Source organism: Ostrea edulis, chromosome 8 (genome assembly GCF_947568905.1).
Source record: "Ostrea edulis chromosome 8, xbOstEdul1.1, whole genome shotgun sequence".
NCBI classification, from domain to species: Eukaryota; Metazoa; Mollusca; class Bivalvia; order Ostreida; family Ostreidae; genus Ostrea; species Ostrea edulis.
Genome location: NC_079171.1, coordinates 11159258 through 11177509, shown reverse-complemented (window position 1 = coordinate 11177509; position 18252 = coordinate 11159258).

The window sequence follows — 18252 nt, the reverse complement described above, 5'->3', positions numbered from 1 at the left end:
CTATAAATGTCTAGAGTAACGTCAAATATTTTTCGAAAATTCACTTCCGGTCGTGAGGTAGGGGGTGGACAAGTTCAAACTTTGTTTTTTTTCAGTTTCTCAATAACAAATATATATAGACGCTTGAAACTTGTAGGGTTGATCAACTAGCATTAGGCCATTGTACATATACTTTTTTTTTGCTCGTCACTTCCGCTCCATACCGGAAGTATTTGAAAAAAAATGACGATTTTCCGATTTCTTCGAGTGATTTCTCAGAGATGGCTGGATGGATTTTCTTGATGTTTTCAGGGATGATAGAGAATGAAAATACTCAGAACACATTTCTTCATTTTTTTCAAAATTCATTTCCGGTCGTCAGATATGTCCAATTTCCGTTTTTTTTAAGAAGAGATCTTGTCCGCGGGAGATCTCGGAAACGGTTAAAGATTAAGGCACCAAACTTTCAGGAATGATAGATCATGACAAGTAGGTTTGTCGAATAGGGTTAACTCCGTCAGCCGTCACTTCCAGTCGTCACCGGAAGTGATCAAAGAAATAAAAAATTTCAGATTTTTTCTTTTGACGCAAAACGAGCATTAGTTTATTGTTTCATTTTTGTAGTTTTGAAATATGTTGATCCTAGCGGAAGCAAAACGGCAACTTCCGGTTTTAAGAGAAAAACTGGAAAAATTGAGTTTTTGACTTTGCCTTAAATCTCGTTTGTATATGGGGTATCAGGGTTTGACACTAAGGCACGTCCGACCGACCGAGTCTACTAAATGATAGGTCCGGTCGGGTAAAATGTCGATTTACTAGTCCGACTGGTCGTGTTAAATAATAAACAAGAAACTACCAATCTTGAATCGTGTGGTGGAATAATCTCTATTTTTAGTTAATAAATAAGTCGCGGTCGGTAGTGATGTTTAACGACATCTACTCGATGTTAATTTTAAACAGTTTATTTGAATTGACTATAATAAAGTGTTTATCAAGTTCTTAAAGTAATTCCACCCTCCTGTGATGTCATCAGATTTTGCAAAATCAATGATTTATTTACATTTATGCGTGATAAGAACATAAATTTTGTTGGAGTCTTTTCCGATAGTTATTGTAAAAAATCTTGTTAAAAATAAATTATTTTAAAAGTCTTAGTTATAAATGAATAATCAATGATACGTTTTAAATTATTGAATCCAAGGGCAATAACTCTGTTTCTATTGATTTCTTTATCAAGTCTATTATGCGATAGATTTCCTTTATTTTTACAGACATTTCGTATATATTTGTGAAGATACAGTTTCATGAAATTGTTATGAATGCTGCTATATCGTCATAACCAGTTTGTATGATATTTTGATAACGCTGTTTAAGGAAAATTGCAATTTTCTGACGGTGATATATGATTCTGTTGATGTACGTCTCGTATCTTAAAAAGTGTGATGACATATGTATTTTATTTGATAATTTGTTAATTTTAACTCTAATGAATGGAAATAAATACATTTTTCAAACTTGTATCAGATAAAACTGCGAGTATGAAGTTTCCTTAAATTAACCGGAAGTTGGTTCAAACATGGGTATTTTTGTCGAAAGTTAAGAGTATGATTAGTTGAGAATTATTAAGGTGTAGAATGGAATATTTATGCGATTGAAGCTCTTCGATTTCGACAGGAAGTAGTATAACGGAAGACCTACTCATTACTAGTAATGAGTTTCTAGTTATTATTATTTTAATACGCCCTGAAACTGATGTTTATTCTTATCTAGCATATTTATGGTATCTTGTGTTTTCATGTTTTATATGTACAATGAGGACAGGTGCAGCTTTTAATGTTTTATTTATTTTCTATGTATTATGTGTATAACATTCTCTTGTAAGGTATATATGCATTGTAAAGCACCTTTGAGCGTACATAGTGTATGAAAAGGGTGCTATAGAAATATGGTATTATTATTTTGTAAAATCAAAAGGCTTCTGAACAAGGGAAGCAGAAATTACAAAGAGAACAGTAGGACATACTTAGAATCCGCCGTTTGATTTACGACATACAAATACACAATATCCACATGTATACATAGATTTGTCTTTAGAGCAAAAAAGACTGAAACATGTATTTATGCCCAAAGGTGGATTCAACGCCGGCGACCCCACCCTCGTTTATTGTGTTTCCCCAGACCTCTGACTTATAAGACTGTAACCCTCCGTTCTGAAATTTATGTACCAAAACTAATTACACATGGTATTTGATCAACTTCGGATATGTACTTTGTGCTTAATCACCCCCCCCCCCCCCCTCCTTCCAACTTGTAAAAACTTTGTATCAGTCAAGGCGAAAGCCTACATCAAAGGGGAGGCAAATTTTATTTACATGTGGTAACTTTCACAGGGGCCTAAGATACCGTTTTTAATTATTGTACCCCCCGAACGAAGTTCTGGGGGGTATATAGGAATCACTCTGTCTGTCCGTCCGTCTGTCTGTCTGTGCAGATTCGTGTCCGGGCAATAACTTCTTTATTCTTTGACTTTGGCATACCATATTTGGCACACAGGTAGATCACAATGAGACGATATGTCAAGTACCTTCATGACCTCTATATGACCTTGACCCTTGACCTTAAGGTCAAAATTAAAGTGTTTTTTTTACAATGGATTTGTGTCCGGGCCATAACTTCTTTGTTCTTTGACATAGGCATACCATATTTGACACATGAGTGTATCACAATGAGACGATGTGTCATGTATCTTCATGACCTCCATATGACCTTAACCTCAAGGTCAAAATTAAAGGTTTTTACAATGGATTCATGTCAGGGCCATGACTTCTTTGTTCTTTGACATAGGCATATCATATTTGACACATGAGTGTATTACCATGAGACGATGTGTCGAGTACCTTCATGACCTCTATATGACCTTGATCTTTGACCTCAAGGTCAATATTGATTATAGGGTTTTGACATAGCCATACCATAAGACATGAGTGTATCACCATGAGACTATGTGTCATGTACATTCATGACCTTTCTATGACCTTGACCTTTGATCTCAAGGTCAAAATTATAGGTTTAAGCCATGGATTTGTGTTCGGACTATATCTTCCATTTTCTTCTACAAAGGCTTACCATATGTTTACACTCAGGAAAGCGGTAATTTATACATATTAACAACACCCTTTGGGAGATTGGGGTAAGCTGGGGGTATTCTTGGTGAGCATTGCTCACAGTACCTCTTGTTTGTTTTGTGTATATTTGGTTGTAGAAAACGATACATACGAGTATAAAAGCTTTTTCACTGTAGTAGTATAGAATATTAAATATTTGATACACTCGTACATGTAACATGTAACCGTATACATTGTATTTGATATTCAGAAGAAAAAAGAAGACAATTTCATTTTCACGATTTCAAAAATTATCTTTAGACTACATGTATAATGTATTGACACATAAAATGTATTAGGCTTGCCCCTAGTACTGGGGAATCCTTCAGGTAAATATGAAGGAAGGTCAGTTCTACGCCACGAGTGCTGGTACGGAGCTCCGATTAGGGAAAATTCCCACTTCGGTGCAACACCCTCTTTGTATATTTTTACTTGCATGAAAATCCTGAAATCTACCTAATCAGAAGTTTACCTACACTAAATACAATAATTATGCAATAATCAAATTGCAATTGATCACTATATGACACTATAGGTAGATAAAGAGTCTTTGTCTCTCTGGAGGATGTGCCAGCATTTTTAAAGTTTTATTTTTAGCTCACCTCAGCTGAAAGCTCAAGTTAGCTTTTCTGATCATCTGTTGTCCGTCTGTAACCTTTCACGTTTTCGACTTCTTCTCCAGAACCGCTAGGCCAAGTTCAACCAAACTTGGCACAAAGCATCTTTGGGGCAAGGGAATTTAAGTTTGTTCAAACGATTAATTGAATATTGTTTAATGTCCCGCTTCAGAATATTTCACTCATATGGAGACGTCACCAATGCCGGTGAAGGACTTCAAAATTTAGACCTATGTTCGGCGCTTACGGCCTTTGAGCAGGGAGGGATCTTTATCGTGCCACACCTGCTGTCACACGGGACCTTGGTTTTTACGGTCCCATCTGATTGATTGTATATTATTTGACGTCCCTCGAGAATATGTCACTCAATTGGAGACGTCACCATTACCGGTGAAGAGCTTTGAAATTTAGGTCTATGTTCGGCGCTTACGGCCTTTGAGCAGGGAGGGATCTTTATCGTGCCACAATTGCTGTGACACGGGACCTCGGTTTTTGCGGTCTCATCGGAAAGACCGCCCGATTTAGTCGCCTCTTACGAAAAGCAAGGGTTACTGAGGACCTATTCTAAATTGGGGTCCCCACAGGATTTGTTCAAATGATTGATTGGTTCTATCTTGCTTAGCGTCTCGCTCGATAATTTTTCACTCATATGGAGACGTCATCAATACCGGTGAAGGGCTTCAAATTTAGGCCTATACTCGGTGCTTACAGCCATTGAGCAGCGAGGGTTCTTTCGCGTGCCACATCTACTGTAACACAAGACATCCGTTTTTAAGGCTATCTCTGAGGACCCGTGACATTCACATTTGATGCCGAGCGTTTGGCAATGGAACTGTCACTACTTATTTTAACGATTTAGGTCTGTCGCGGCCGGTATTCCAACCCCGCCCTTCCGCATGCGGGTCAAACACTCTACCTCTATACAACCGCGGTGGTTCCTTGAGTTTAAGGACATGCGGGACGATGTGGCCAAAAATAACTCGTCAATTTTTTTTATTTTTTTCATAAAGCACCATCAGGATGTCCAGTATAATGTGTATAAATTCATGGCTACTTTCTAGGTATGCAAGGGAGATAATAAGCTTTGAATTACCCCCCTTTTCGAAAATTGTGAATCTTACAAGATTATTCCGATTTTCAATTGAAAAAAATAATTTGATGGAATTTTTATCTATATCTTTTACAATAATTTTTAGAATATATGTAAAATATAAAATGTATAATAATAAAATGCTTAAACATAACCATATTATAAGAAATTGGGAAAATTTAAGGATTTGGGGTGGAAATTGGTACTCAAAAACAGGGTAGTCCAGATACTAAATGAAGCACTGCTCAAAAACTTGTCAATGAATTTTTTTGCAAACATTGCGATTAAAAGCTATTCATATACCCAACTTCCCGTAGAAATATGAAGGGGTGAAGCTAATCTTGATCTTGAGGTAGGCGTCCTTGAAGTTATACATTGATATGTTCACTTGGGGTTAGGCTTGGCGAAATATTTGTTACTAATAACTTTCAAGCTTATATTCTTTTCATGTACAACTACTGTTAAAAGTAATGAGGAATGGGACAGTCTCAATTTATTTGCACTACACAATTTAAAAAATAAAGCTCATTGTCAAAGACAGGGGGGGGGGGGGGGGGGGTGGGGGCTAATTATTCGTGCCTGTTTTGGAATACATTGTTAGAAACTATATTTGTTTTGAACCTATTGAAATATTTAGAATTTTCATAATTATGGAACAAAAATTGAGTTCATGGAAACAAATTAAAATTTATTTATTTTTAAATATACATGTATATATTAAACATGGCTTCGAACAAAACGTCTAGTCTAGCTCTAAACAATACGTCGTCTTTCAAACCACGGGTTAGGTCTAGTTAACGTCAATATGAGCTACTACTTCCTTTACCAGATCAACAGCATAACCGCAGCCATGGTAGCTAGTGTCGCTTGACTCGATCGTCTCCATGCTATTTTTCAAGGTATTTATGTATCGCACATGTTGTGACTTTGCACCTTTTTCTTTTTCACACGTCTGCTTTTCGCATACATTCCGACGTGTGTCATATGTTTTAAGTTAGTTACCACTTCCGCAGCAGTGTTTCGTAAAGTTAGTAAAAACAATTTGGAATATGAAATAGTTTCAGATATAAAGCGTACTTATATTTACATGAAAATGCTTGCAAAAATTAAACATTCCTAGTATGGACTAAATTTATAATAAATTCGCAACCATCACGTGATCATCGTCCCGCATATCCTTAAAACGTTCATCAAACCTGCTGGCTACAAATACTTTCCAATATTTGGAACATGAAAAAAAGAGTAAGGAAGAATAAATTGATCTCCAACCACAGTTCATAGTTGGACCACGTCTTGTGACGATAGCAGAATGATAAAAAAAAAAATTCTCCTTGTTTGTCACTTTTAAATTCTCTTTTTTAGGGTTACCCATAATTTCAAAATATCAAATAACACAGTAGACAGAGTATATTCAGGTACACTGAAAAAAATAACTAGTAAAATACACTAAGCAAACTAGTAAAACTACTTTCCATACAATCATTAATTTAAAAGTAGTTTTTACTAGGTGTTAAGTAAGTTTACTATTTGTTAACTAGTAATTTAACTAATCGGACAGTAAAAGATTACTTCAGTCAATAGTAAATATTAGTATGCATTCAGTAAATTTACTAATCTTCCATTCCTGTATTCCATTCCCTAAATTACTAGCATTCTAGTGATTTAACTGATAGACAAGTAAAATCGCCCTGTTAATCCATAAAAAAAATTGAATACAGAAGATACCTATAACATCAAGAACTTCAATCTTGATTGCGATGGGGGATGTATCTTCTGTGGAATTTTTTGAACTTGTAGTCAGGGTTTCTCAAACTTTTCTTTACACAGAATTGCCAAACAGCCATCAGCATCTAAATAAACAAAAACAGAACAGTGTGTTAAAATGTATTAAGTTGCATATTAAAAAAAATATCAAGCTGTGTGTAGGATTTCTAATAAACAAGCATCAAGGATTTTAAAAAAAGCAGTCATAAGTTCAATGACAAACCTTTTAAGGATGGTCTCTCCTGGTTTGAATTTTTTCAGAAGTATCAAACTTTTTTGATAAACCATTGTAACTGATACAACTTTATCCGAAAGACATTTAAAACATAAAAAAGAGTATGTTAGTGTGGACTTTAAAGAATTACAGCCCCTCAAAATTGCCCCTTTGCTGAAACTTAATTTTTCAATAAAATCGCCAATTTTCACAAGAAACACACTATAAAACAAATATTAAGGACAGAATAATCTTGGCTTTCTTTTAATTTATGAAAATTAAGCATAATTGATTATTTCAATAACTTTTACATAAAATATATCACCAATTCTACAAAAAATCAAGTATTAATTAACATAATTGTATAAAATATCACACAAAGGACAAGGTACGTTTGGGGCCAAATTTGGCCCCGCGTCCAAATTAAATGATATTCCTTAAAATTCTTTCATATGGTGTATACTTCCATAAAATGTTTATGATGTCTTCGTAAAAAGTTTTACTTATATATAATACATATGTAAATACAGTATAGTTTACGATAACGTTGTGCCATTTTGACGTTATTTTATGCGACGTCATGAACAAGAAAGCTATGTCATGAACTCAATATGAAAATAATCCAACTTATGTCGCCATATGCTTAAAGTTTTATTAAACAAATGTGCACTATGATTTTTATTTGAAAATTCTAATTGATTTTTTCCGAAAGTTTTAATCAATTGTAGATGATTCGATGCAGCGGGTGCTGTGATTTGAAGGACGATTAGTGTAATTGTATCTAAGAATTGTAGAGCAACCCATATATATTCATTCAATTTTAACATTGTATTTACATTTGCATTGTTTTAATCTAAATTAAATGAATATCATATATGTACGTAGCGCGTGGTTACCTTAAGTTATTCTTGTGTGTATATGTACACTTTGTTCTTCTTTTTTTTTTCCAGCACACTAGATATTTTTTGAGCGAAGGAACACGCACTAACCAATGTTACCTTGGATTGTAGTAAACAGAACATGAAATTCATTCAGAAGATATGTGAAAAGAAATATTATAAAACGAACATACGTTTTATATATCTTTTCAATGCCTATTTCAACATCAGATTAAGCATGCATTAAAGCAAGTCCTGTGAATCTGATACAAGCAGAAAATGGAATTTGGTGTGTCATTTAATGAATGCAAATGGAAATACTTTACAAGAGAGTCAGGCAATTTCTAGTTAATGCTAAACAGCTACATAAATGTCCCAGATAAAGTTGGGGGGGGGGGACCCTCCTCTGGATCTGCCAAAATTAATTAATGTGAGTGAATGAATTAAGATTCTTCATGATAGGCAATTGCTTTACTGATAATTTTAATTTGTTATGTGTGTTGATTGACTATTATTTCAAATCCTGTGTATAAAAATGACCCCAAAATCAACATTCTAAAATTGTATTGAATGATTTACATAATAATTGTTTTGCCTTTATTACATAGAATGTATACAAACCCATGAAATTTATTTCTGAATGTTCATAGGCTTTAGTAATTTTTCATGAATTTTAATCTTGTAATCATTGATTGGTAATATATTCGTATACATCATATATATTTATATATATTAAACAATCTTCATTTAAGTAGTTGACCTTTTTGCACTTATTAAAAATCTAGAGATTCAGTTCAACTTCTCCCTATCAAACCTTGCTTAAAATAAAGAAGTACAAGAAACGCATAGGGAAATTCGAACGTTCCATATGTGTTAATATATATATATATATATATATACAGAGAGAGAGAGAGAGAGAGAGAGAGAGAGAGAGAGAGAGAGAGAGAGATTATTTCATCCACTGTGGGTCAGAGTAGGGAGAAGTGACCTTCCTATCCTTCCTATCCTAGTGACATTAAGAAGAAGGCTCCAAGTCCAAAACCACTGGGAAGCTACGAAAATCTGTATATTTACTCGCAACTAAGTAATCTTTGTGGGCTGTCAATATATTTAAATACATCTATCTTTTCATGGTTTCTTTGAACCCTTCGCCTCAATATGATGGTTGACGTCATTTTAAACAAACTTTTGAGGACCTTAGGGCAAGGGCTGGACTGTCCTAAAGTTCGGATGAACTTATGGCGAGGCCTAAGTTTGGGAAAAATTCCGGAAACTGATTTAAGATTATGTAGTATCTTAAGGCATATTTACGACACGGCTTAGCCCTAAGATAGCCTCGTGAACATGCCTGCTGGTCCTACTGTATGGAAATAATATTTACTCTCACAACAATAGTAGATATCTAGAATTGTTCCAAATTATATTAATAATAAATGTTTAGTCCCATTTGCTTCCAGCAGTTTTGACAGGAATGCATCTATCAAACGCCTAGCATCGATTTTAGTACCTTACATGTCCGTATCCTGCTGCACAAAAATATACACATATATCCCATTGAAATCTCACATGACCAAGCAATGTTTCGAAGAAAAACTATATTGCCACCAACCTATTTTGAAATGAATATATAATGAACGTATTGTGCAAATTGATTCATTAGATGCCAAATATGGCATCCTTATATTTTCTAATCAATACTAGGGATTGCCAAGTCTCTGTTAAATGATGAACTAGCTTGATGATTTAGGTATATTTAATTTCTTTTTCAAATGTGTTAATTATTGAGAATACCAATTAGCACATATAAAATCAATGTATTCTGGTTATGAAGATAAATACGACGTAATGCTCATTTAATCTCCTAAAATGACACGGACTCAGTAGACAAATCTGTCACTCCGTCAATAGCTAATTCGCGCTGAAGAAATGTCAAAAACAACACTGCTATTGAAATATACCGTTCTTGTCTTTGCAATTCCATTTTTTTTAAAATTCAACACACGACAATGGGACCGAATGTGAACCTTATAGGATGTGATAAGATTTACAAACAATGTGATAAGTTCTACACAAGATTTGACACTGACACCATGAAAAACCTAACAAAAAATAATCGTGTCCGTATTATCCTCAATGTTTTAGCATATACACTTGCATCTATTTACACTCATTATTTGAAGAAAATACACATGCTACTGACAATTATCTTTATATAACAAATCTTTCAACGCATTAGTATTTACGCAAAGGAAAAAAAGTTTGAATCATAAATCATATTCATTGTCTCAAACCACGTCCGAAGTCCGCATGGGAGAGGATCGTATATTGTGACCCCCCCCCCCCCCCCCCCTACCCTTTGCTATATGCCGATTTAGTCGGAGACCTCATGAAAATAACCTTGGTTTCCGTGTCTAATAAATAATTCAACAATTCCATTTCGGCCAGTTTCTAATGATGAATGAAGCAGAGATCGTCTATTAACAGTACCAAAGTCAATCACTATGACAGTGCATCAGCATATATATTGCCGTCAGTCAAAGGTATTTATATTTTCCAGCAATTGTCAAAATAATGAAAGGTGTAAGATCTAATCAGTTTTTGACACTAAGTTTTTTCTATACTAGTGAAAAGGACTACTAGAATCTATAATTTACGAGTCCTGCTGATTTTTTACTAGTCCGGCTGCTGAAAGTAGACGGCCGATTCGCGATGTGACAAGGGGAAGAGTGCGGGAGGGGCTTGTCCCCTTTTAAAGAGGGTGGGGGTCTGGGAAAAAATTCAAATTCTAGATGCAAATTGTTTATTTGAGACAAATAAATGAAAATTTGATGACCAAATCTAGCCTCTTTTTTCATGATTCTCTCATCAAACCATCATATTTATGCTTGAATATCATGAAGAATACGTCGTACCGTATTTTGTCGAATAAGATATGTACTTTTTTTTCAAGGATTTTTGGTGTGAGAAAGGGGTGCGCATTGTTTACCAAATAGTTTTTTTTTTTTTTTTTTGTGAAACTCGGTGGTTAAGTAATGTTTCACTCGGAGACATATCATATGCTTGTTCACATTGTTCACCTAATCGATCTCAAGAAAATTACTACAGAACGTAAAATTGTAGAAAATGTTATACTTAACAATATGTGAATAATTAAATTATTATAAAACAGCCAATTAAGTTTCATTCGATCTTAAATTCATATTAGATATTCATCATCGTACATAAGTGCCACGATATCATCACACCGTGACCATGACCAGCACATGTTTTTCGAAGCCATAGTTGTGTACAAGGGCTTCATCACTTGATTTTGTCAGACACCTCTTCAGGGTACTTTCAGCATGCTGCACGATTTCCATGGATCTGGGAATATGCAATTTTCTTTTGTAGTAAATGGCACGCGACTGATGTACTTCATCTATCTACAATGTTAAATGCAACGAAAATTCTTCATTTCACTACCGTCTCCAAATAATGATAGTGTACGATTACAACACATTGAACAATTGATCAATATTTTTACTTTATTTCTATAACATCGGCTATTTGAATTATTTGAAGTTTAAACAAAGAAAATATCGAGTGTTCAAACTTTAATCCTACAAAATATCATGTTTTGCTGAAATTAATATATTATTGCTGTATCCAAATTCATGTGCTTTGTTGAGAACTTGCATTATATTTCCACATATATTTCTAGTGAAATTGAAAAAAGCCAAGAATCAATCACCGGTAATTATGTAGATTGGGAAAAGGATTTCAAACAATCGTTGAAGTTTTATACAAATGATTTCATGATAATATTGTGATCTGATTTAGTTTAGTCGTCATTGCTTTACGCACACATTACATGCAACTTTAATTCCAGAGGGGAGGGGGTATCCGGACCTCCACTCTAGATCCGCGCATGATTCGGATATAGTCACTATATCCGAATCATGCGCGGATCTAGAGTGGAGGTCCGGATTAGTCATTAAGCGATGTTTTGTGCACATGCCACTAAATGCTAAGTGACCGACGGTGAGTGGAATGGTTAGAGTGTAAATGCAGGAAAAGAAAGTGCTCCTTATGTGTAAAAATCGCGTTCTAATACTTCAACACCAGTTCCACGATTTAATGATGAAAATAGTAGCTATCATGTATTTTTAAATAAGACTATGTCACAGAACACGTGCGTCAGCTATCGACAAATGTAAGGTGGTTCTATAAGCAAATAGCAACAGAAAAATTTGGCCCACACATTCTTTTGTTTTGAGAATGTAGTTTTCCCATAAATTTTATATGCGAATTTTGATTTACCCCCCCCCCCCCTTATGATTATTTATCATTATATGTGTCTGACATATTGCTTAATACAATATTAGAATAGCATTTGAAATTACACATGCAACATACCCAATAAGTTATAATTAGCCTACATGTACGCTAGAATATTTTGACTGACAAGGCGTATTTAGACATGTATTTAGATACGCATTGTAGCCGCCACAGTATATGCACACCAATTTAGAGGGATAATTCATATCATAAACTATCTATGATAAAAAAGAATATGTGATTGAACTTTGCCATGTGTTACATTAATTGTGTTGATATCATTGCGTATCTATATCAAACATAAAACGAGTAAAATTGGAATCGGAAATATCTGTGTCGAAGATTCCAATTCTCTGATTACACACTATCTTCTTCAATGCAAACTACGTAGAGTCTTATAAAATTTAGTATGCTGTACATATGGATGTTATCTATTCATCAAATTTGTATATATGAACACCATCAACGTTGAAATTTGTATTACAGATGAACGCGGGAAATGGTTAAACGTTAAATTTAATAGTCTGCTCATTTATCAACCAAGTCGAAATTTTGCTCATTACTGACTTTCAATATGATTAATTTGTACACAAAACATCTTTGTGGTTGTTGCATGTGCTCGATCTTAAAAATGGATTCAAAGGCATAAAAAAACGGCTAATTTCGGCGATTTCGGTAAATCATGTCAATCGGAGATAAGGAAAATGACGCCACAGAACATATTACGTCACTAATTTCCACATGTATCATCAGGGCCAATGCCATAGTGTATAATCATAATGATTAAACCAAGTGAAACCACATTTTAAATTTATTCTAATTTTGTGGCGAAATTTGGGCCTTAATGTACCTTGCTCTTTGAAGACCTATTTCAACAAAAAATTCAACCTAGGGAGAATATCTGTATGCAAGGTGAAGATAACGAACAGTGATCAAACTTTTTCTGAAATTACTAATGTAGATTTGAATCATATTTTTGCTTAATTTAAATGAAAAAAATGTGAGGGGTAGTGTGCATTGGAACAAAGATTTGAACCATTTTGTGTCCCCACTCCCCTTCTTACACTGACATACATTCTAAACAATAACAATATACGATTTGTTATAAAATGTGTATTTTTCAATTCATATTTACATATTCTATATATTTATTTCATTATATGATAAATAATCAGAAAACATAAATAATATATGCATATATACAATACTAATTCATTTACAACTACAGAATGTGTAAAACATATGCCCCCGCATCAGCATTTTCTAATTTCCATGCACTGTGACCTTGATCTTTGACCTTCTGACCCCAAAATTGATAGGCATCTTCCTTTCTTTGTATGTATCCTTATGTCCAAATTTGGTTTGAAAAGAGTGCAAAGTACTTGAGTTATTATCCAGAAACTAGTTTTAACAGTCAACTTCCATGTGGCCATGAGAAAGAAATCTGCACTTCCTGGTATGGTTCTTCATATGATGATAGCACGACTCATTACTCTCACTGTGGTTACCAAATGGATGTAGCTAACAAGCAAACATTGGAACTCAATTTCTATCAATACTGTAAATTCTTAACAATAGAACAGAATATACTATTAGGTTTACCACCAGACTGCTAATACACCAACTTCAACTACCTCCAATTTTTGTCTAGCCAGGGATTATGTTTCAATGCCTTGCTCCACAAATTGTTACTCTAAAAGAATTTCTTATGCAAAATGTTATAAATGAATTTGTTAGTGCATAAATGAAATATATGCTGAAATTCTAATCAGGATTTCTTTTAGATGTGCATTTTCAATACCCTATAAACAAATTTTAAAATTATAAAAAAAATTTTGACAATTAAACTTTGAAGGAATAATTAAAATAAAATTTTGATAAAATAATTTAATTTTCCAGAACTGATTAGAAACAAATTATCGATCTAGTAGCCCAAGAGAAACATATCTATACATGTATATATAGTCAACAAAATCATCTTTTGTTTTAACTAATTTGTACACGAATGGCGCGCCATAATTCTCCAGATGGGAGAAACCCCCCTTTTCCCTTTGAACTCTTTTTAATGAATTAAATTTGCTGTATACTTTGGCGATTTTTTAAAACAATGATATAGATTACATTTTTTAATCAAAAGGATGCTCTAATCAGGATTTTTTTTAGATGTGCATTTTCAATACCCTATAAACAAATTTTAAAATTATAATTTTTTTTTGACAATTAAACTTTGAAGGAATAATTAAAATAAAATTTTGATAAAATAATTTAATTTTCCAGAACTGATTAGAAACAAATTATCGATCTAGTAGCCCAAGAGAAACATATCTATACATGTATATATAGTCAACAAAATCATCTTTTGTTTTAACTAATTTGTTCACGAATGGCGCGCCATAATTCTCCAGATGGGAGAAACCCCCCTTTTCCCTTTGAACTCTTTTTAATGAATTAAATTTGCTGTATACTTTGGCGATTTTTTAAAACAATGATATAGATTACATTTTTTAATCAAAAGGATGCTTCAATAATGATACATTGAACGTTAGACGCGAGATTCGCTCATGACCGACTAGGCGGGATCGGGAAGATCGCAGATCAATTTAGGTACAGATCTACATAGCTTGTAGAATTCATTTTCATAAAAAAAATTCTTGTATATTGAAAAACTTACAAATTCATTCAACACTATATCAGCAACCTCTGGTTCAGGTCCTACATCGCTAACATTCTTCCATTCTCCCCTCTCGTCTGACACTATGTACAGTATATGTACTGTGTCACCATGTGTGTGGTTGTGCCTGCTTGTCTGTAATTTTCTTTGTCTGCCACTCACTTGTGAGAATGTCGGATGCAGCCTGATCTATAACTGCCGTTTTACTTCTAACGAATCGCCCATATATGTTTCTGGACTGCTTTAGAATAGACTAAATGCGACATCGTACAGTGTGCGTCTTCGAGCTCAAGTTTGTTTAAAATCGTAACGTCATCACTAATGTAAAACTTATACGGTACCAATGTCGTAAATTGAGAAAATAAGAAAAAAATTGTCATGTTTTAATTAATTTTTGTTAGTTTATCAACATTACTTACAAACAAAAACACATATTAATGTTCTACTGTGTGCATACAAAATAAAACACAGGCATACCCAGATTTACGACTTTTTAAAAAGTATGGCGACCCACTCGCTGTAAAATTACCACGAGAGTACACCCTTAAAGTTGTTTTTTTTTTTAAATCAAGTAACTAAAATACTGACAGGTAAATAATTGTTAAGACCAGTTAATTTCATAAATTCACCAGCCCACTTGACCAGTGAATTTTTTTTTTTTTTTTACAGTTTGTGTACAGTTCCCATATATTGAGATCTTCTCTCTAAAAGGTGATTATCCCACTTCAGCGAGAAAGTAAACATTACCTTTAGCAGGCATTTGATTGATAATAATGAAAAATTCCGTGCAATGCTGAATAAGTGTGGCACATGCAACATGACATGAATTATCTCTCTATAATAAGCCAGTTTCGAGAAACGAACTCTTCTGTGTTGGAGGTGCATTTAGTGGAACTTTGAATGACTAAGTTGGATAGAGTGGACCTACAGTCAGCGAGGAAGACCATGAAATGTATTAAAAGTGGCTCCTCATAATATGTAAATGTGGGAAATACAAAATACTATCAAATGAAATGTTTTACTAAAGCGGCAACATAAAAACAATGTCATATAAGTTGCAAGTAATATCTTAGATATGGTACTTATGACCAACGAAATAACGTGATATGATAAAAGAATTCTCTGTATCTAATTACTCCCTAAATCCTTATAACTTACTTTGTTTGTGTATCAGTTGAATTCGGGTGATCAGCATATGAGAGACTTACTGAGTACATTCACTTAAGCAGTGATGAATATTTGTCCCACTCCCGAATGTAAACAAATTGTTTCGCGTCTCTCTATGTACGAGAGTTCTCCAAAGCAGGGTTGGCAAAATGAGTATTGACCGACCGGTGGCCAATACTGGTTGACTGAAAATTATTTGGTCATTATAGTCTGTGTTATTTATTTTAAATGTTTAAGTGACCATTATGGTAAATACTGTAATTCATAGCATGCACACTATCAGTTTATAATATACTTGTAAGTCATAATATTAAATAAATAATGTGCCAATGACTCTGTTGAATTGGGGAAGATTTAACAGTTTCTGTTCCAATTCCTTAGTTTAAAATGAACTACCTACTGTTTCCAATCTTCATTTTAACTGCTAAATTAATATTTGAGGGGGTGGGTTGCATGGTGATGTTTTCATAACAATAACATGCACACTGGTCATCTCTGGTCCCAGCCTATGCTTCTTAACACCTGTCAACTCTGCTTCCTGTGCTCAGGTAATGTCCAGCTACCTTTTATTCTTAATCTGTCCAGGTACATGTATTAACAGGTCTGTCTCCAACTGTTAAGCTATGCTATATAACTGTGACCCCCTCAGTCTGGTAGTACTTAACATATTTCGGTCAGTTTCAGCTAACTAAATATATCATACTTAAATGAAACCTAATGAAAAATATTTATCAACAATTGATCCATACTATGAAAAGACTTCATTTATCTTTATATTTGCAAGAAATGTAAATCAAGAGATGTTTGTAAAACACATATGCCCCCCCCCCCCCCCCCCCCCCCATGGTGCAAAATTGAAAAGGGTTATACACACACACATTATTCAATTGAGAGTAGTATCATCAATTCAAAATATTGAGCAGACAATATCTTCCTATGTCAAGAGTGGATTGACTATGTGACCTAAAAATCAATAGGGGTCATCAACTCCTGAAGATGTACCAGTGTACCAAGTTTGATGTATGTCAAGCAAAGGGTTCTCAAGATATTGAACGGACAGTATATTCCTATGTCCAATTTGACCCTTGAATTTTGACCATGTGACCTTAAAATAATTAGGAGTCATCTTCTCCTGAAGATGTACCAGTGTACCAAGTTTGATGTCTGTCAAGCAAAGGGTTCTCAAGATATTGAGCAGACAGTATATTCCTATGTACAGTTTAACCCTTGACCACGCGACCTCAAAATCCATAGGTGTCCTCTTCTCCTGAAGATGTACCAGTGTACCAAGTTTAATGTCTGTCAAGCAAAGGGTTTTCAAGATTTGGAGCAGACAGTATATTCCAATGTCCAGTTTGACCCTTGACCGTTGACCATGTGATCTGAAAATCAATAGGGGTCGTCTTCTCTTAAAGACGTACCAGTGTACCACGTTTGATGTCTGTCAAGCAAAGGGTTCTCAAGATATTGAACGGACAGTATATTCCTATGTCCAGTTTGACCCTTGACCTTTAAACATGCGACCTAAAAAAAAATAGGGGTAATATTCTCCTGAAGATGTACCAAGTTTGATGTCTGTCAAGAGAAAGGTTCTCTAAATATTGAACGGGCGGTATATTCCTGTCTAGTGTGACCCTTGACCTTTGACCATGTGACCTCAAAATCAATAGTGGTCGTCTTCTCCTAAAGTCTTATCAGTGTACCAAGTTTGATGTCTGTCAAGAAAAGGGTTCTCAAGATACTGAGCAGACAGTATATTCCCATGTCAAGTTTGACCCTTGACCTTTGATCATGTGATCTCAAAATCAATAGGGGTAATCTTTTCTTGAAGATGTACCAGTGTATCAAGTTTGATGTCTGTCAAGCAAAGGGTTCTCTAGACATTGAATGGTCAGTATATTCCTATGCCCAGTTTGACCCTTGACCAAATGATCTCAAAATCAATAAGGGTCATCTACTCCTTAGGATGTACCAGTATGCCAAGTTTGATGTCTTTCAAGCAAAGGGTTCTCAAGATATTGAGCGGACATTATATTCCTATGTCCAGAGTAGATTGATCCTTGACCTTTTGACCTGAAAAACAATAGGGATCCTCTTCTACTCATAACTAACCCACATATGAAATATCATTATCATTAAGTGAATGGTTCTCAAGATATTGAGAGGACAATACATGGTCTACAGACCGACCGACAGGTGCAAAACAATATGCCCCCTCTTTTTCAAAGGGGGGCATAAAAAATATAGGAAAATGGACAGTTTAAATCACAATTGACCAGTATTGACCACTTGGGGAGCATTGACCGGGACGGTTAAAATCGGTTAAAACCCTGCGGAAATAAACCGGCATATTGACAACACAGTCAAGAAGAGGGAAAAAGTCTGAATACA